Source organism: Lissotriton helveticus, chromosome 4_1, assembly GCF_964261635.1.
Source record: "Lissotriton helveticus chromosome 4_1, aLisHel1.1, whole genome shotgun sequence".
NCBI classification, from domain to species: Eukaryota; Metazoa; Chordata; class Amphibia; order Caudata; family Salamandridae; genus Lissotriton; species Lissotriton helveticus.
The window spans coordinates 1206423009-1206427662 of record NC_136063.1 but is presented as its reverse complement, the minus strand read 5'-3'; positions in this window follow the sequence as shown (position 1 = coordinate 1206427662).

Here is a 4654-nt window from a genome sequence, read left to right as displayed (position 1 = left end):
GGAGTTAAGGTAATGGCATAATGCTCTGAATTCTGGTACTTGTAGGCAAATCTGACCACTAAAACCAAATGTTAATGCGTGTAAGTACAAAACGAAGGTTAAACTATCCGCTATACTTTACAAGTTGAAAAAATGTATTCAAACATGAAATCAAAGTACATCATGCAAAGGTACATCACACAATAATGATAACAACAGTCATAATATTTACAGATAGCATTGAAACTCCACCCTTTCATTGAGGCCGAACGGCTTCAGGGTCCTGAGACGATATATCCAATGATTTTCTCTTTTCAACAATTGGACTTTATTGTTGATCCCTTCATGTCTCTCCACATTTTCCAGGATACATGCTTTCAGATCACTGATTTGATGACCTGCTTCCACAAAATGTGCGGCAACCGTTGATTTCAGCTGTTTGGTGCGAATGTTACTTTTATGCTCATTCAAGCGTGTTTTAAGTTTGCGTTCTGTATGGCCAACATAATGCAATTTACAAGGGCAACTTAAGATGTAAATCAAATTAATCGAGTCACATGTACCATTCACTTGTAGATTGATGTTATCTCTATATTCTGGGGGTGATAGCTTATTGCCCTTCTTGATGTTCCCACAGTTGCTACAATTTAAACATGGTAAAGTTCCTCTCCAGATCGTGAATGGGTTGCCTTTAGAACCTGTTCTCAACAATTGACCAATGTTTTTGGAGCGTGTATGAGCAAATAGTGGGTCTAGTTCAAAAGCTCCCTTAAAATCAGGTTCAATCCGCAAAATAGACCAGTGCTTCCTAATAATGTTTTTAAAAGCCTTACTTGCAGTGGAAAATTTGCTTACACATGTTATCCGCTGTTTCTTAGAACTCGGTTTACTGTTCAACAGGGATTCTCTTGTAATTTCCTGAATTCTGTCTGTAGCCTCTTTCAGGACTGCTTGAGGGTAACCTCTTTTCTCAAAACGTGTGGACATTTCTGTCATCTGAATGACTGCTTTTTCTTGGTCCGAGACGACCCTTTTCACCCTCATAAGCTGAGAGAATGGCAAATGTCTTTTGAGTGCTGGAGGATGAAAGCTCTTGAAGCTCAAAAGATTATTACGATCTGTGCTTTTCCTATACAGAGTAGTATCAAAGTTTTGTTCACCACGGGTGACCTTCACATCTAGAAAGTTAATAGATTCATCTTGAATATCCCAGGTAAACTTGATGCGTTCATCAATCTGATTCAATTTGGAAATTTCAGAAGACAAAGTTTCCTTAGCACCTTCCCATACAATAAAAATGTCATCGATAAAGCGTACAAAGAGTTTAGTATGCGTTTTCCAGACCTCTTGATTCAAAATATTCATCTCTTCAAAAATCCTCATAAAAATATTGGCATACGTCGGCGCAGCCGAATTTCCCATGGCTGTACCACTTTTTTGAATAACCATACTTCACCATGCTTAAAGTAACTGTGCATGAGGGTGAACTCAAGAAGCTCCAACAAAAAAATCTTCATGGTGTCTTCATAAGTGCTAGATAATAGGACTTTCTCTACTGCCTCAATGCCTGATAAGTGAGGTATCGACGTGTACAATGCTTGAACGTCTATAGTGGCTAAGTAAATAAGTTGTTCTTTACTGATTTTCACGTCTGCCAATTTTTTCAAAAAATCTGTAGTGTCCTTGATATATGACTGGGCTTCCACTGCAAATGTTTGTAGATATTTATCAAGGAATTTCCCCACTGGCTCATGTATGCTTTTAACAGTTGACACAATGGGTCTGCATGGAGGTTGATATAAATTTTTATGTATTTTGGGCGTCATATAAAATGACGGGCTCCGTGGGTCTGTTTGCATGAGGTATTGTTTGGTCTTCTCTTTAATAGTGCCATTTTCTACTGCTTTCTTCAATATTTGAATCAAAATGTCTTGTATTTCTTTGGTTGGATTGTATGTGATACTCATATATAGGTCTGTATCATTAAGATGTTGGTTGACCATTAAATCATAGTAAGCACGGTTCATAATGACAAGTGCGCCACCCTTGTCGGCTTTCTGACACAGTATGCTTTCATCCTGACTAATGTTTCGAATAATCTTTAATTCTCCTGATGATATGTTGCTGTGTTTTTTACGCTCCGGGTTAATCATATGTAAATCCTGCTTGCAGAGGGTTTCAAAAAGATCAATGGCTTTATGGCTAACTGGGGCCATATATTTACTGGATGTTTTAAGGCCTTTCAATTCATCCGGTTCTATACTGGTGGTTTCTTGTGACTATATTATCAAAAAAGTTTCTGAGGCGTAATTTCCGAGTGAGCTTGAACAGGCTCACTTCAAGTTCAAGAACATCAGTTCCCGTGGTAGGAATAAAGGACATACCTTTTTGTAGCGTTTGCAATTCTTTGATGGTCAAGGATTTATCTGATATATTGATAACAAGATTATTTTCATCCAATTCTCCTGTAGTTATTTCCTCCTCTTGGGTTTGTCTCTCGTTGTCGGTTGATCTTGCTCTTTTTCTATGTTTTTTGCCCCTCCTGGGTCTGCCCTTTTGTCTGGGCCTGACTCTAAAAAAGACGTTTGTGCGGAGGTAGATGGGGTTTCTTTTGGGTCTTGAGACTGTGTCTTCTGTTGTCCACTTCGTGTGGATGCCTCACTCCCTGTGGAGGATGAATCTGTCTGTGAATTTTGTCCTCTATTAATCCTTCTTTTTGCATAGACTTCCGCCCATGAGTAAACTTCCTCAAGTTTGTAATCGAGGGTATCTCGACGGTACTTCCTAATTTTACGCTCATTCACTTCTTGTGTGTGTTTAACCAATTGTTGGTTAATATCTTCCAGTGTCTTAGCGAGTTCTTCAGTACTCATAAATTTCTTGAGCTCTTCCTGAACTCCCGTGATTTCAATAGCCAATTCTTCTAAGATTTTAGATAACTCCTCGATAATTAACAAGATCAAATCCAGGCTACACTTATTCAAGATTGCGTACCATTTGTCGACAAACTGTTTACTATTTTTACATAGTGAAGGTTTCAGAGGGATCCTGAGTCCTCTTGGGATCCGTTGTGATTTATGGTACCTGATGAGGGTACTCGCATGAAGTCTTTGATTAATGGTCTTTCTTGTTAAATATAACAATTGTTTGATATGTTGCTCTTTAGTTTTGTTGGTTGCGAATTCAGTGGTATCTTCTTGTATTAAAGAGTAAATACGTGCACTTGCATCTTCATCAAAGGCGAAAGTATCCGCCCTACTTTCGGTCATATGGGTAATATCGTCATACTGCATCTTTCTTGTATGGCGTGCCTCGAACCTAACTGAGTAGGTACCAATAATAATTAAACAAGTTTAGTGATTCGAGCACTGCAATGAATTCTAAAAAATGTTCAAAGGTTTACTGTGCTCCAGGAACACCCTCTACTCCGGGGTGCGGCGTATAATCAAAGGGACTAACAAGTTCACAATCAACTCGTATACCTGGGCTTCACATCACATCAATGACGAAATGCATTGGGAGGCCATTGGAGGCCATGTTTTGGTAAAATGAACAAAAAGTAAAGAAAAATATTGATGCAGACAATTGATGTGAAGCAACATTAAAATGTCGCAATAATCTATGGATTACCAATAAAAAGGAACACACAAGAACTTTTCGTCAACTAATTTTCTTACTAACATATTTCGCTGGATAACAGCACACACTTGTGCCCAGGTATACGAGTTGATTGTGAACTTGTTAGTCCCTTTGATTATACGCCGCACCCCGGAGTAGAGGGTGTTCCTGGAGCACAGTAAACCTTTGAACATTTTTTAGAATTCATTGCAGTGCTCGAATCACTAAACTTGTTTAATTATTACTGTCAGAACTTACCTCACCTGATAAAATTGGTGTTTGTAATTTATTGCGTACAATTCATTGCATGTATTCTGTCTTTTTGGTGAATAACGTACAGGTTTTATAAGCTCACTTCAGTAAATTCCAGGCATTGTTTCAGCAGGTATGACCTGCTTTACCCATGTAATTCTGTTTCATATTAAAAATTGAATTTGAACTTGCAACTTGTTAAATCATTGTTAAATCATTCCTTTTAACACATCTTCCACAGCCATTGTATTAACACATCTTTTTTGTACAATGCTTACATGCCAGTATACCACACTAACTAGATCTATAGTTATGCAACGGCTCATTGCAAAAGATGCACTGAAGTGACCACGCCACTGCAATGCATGAAGAATTCAAAAGAAATAAGAGAAAGATGCAAACACATTCCCAACATTGTGAAATACATAAAATTTACTTAAAATGAAATGAGGAGAGGCAAGATAAGCTACAACTCTAATTTTAAAAAAAAACTCGTGTCTGCGAGGGTGATCAGTTCTTACCCCGAATTTGAACAGACATACATCGTCTCTACCACCATACTACTAGGATTTCCAGTGCTTCAATTGTAAAGACACTCAGTTAGACTGTAGTTTATAATGAGTCTTCTAAATGACAATCATAAACACCCAATCAACTTTCATACTTATCGAAAAAGAACGCTGCTCTGTGCAGCAAGTCTTCTCGCTGCGCTGTGTTACTGGGAAAAGGCAGGAATACGCTGTATTTGACATCATACGGTGCATTCCAGCATTTTCTTAGTGGAATGGGCTGCCTAGTGCCAATG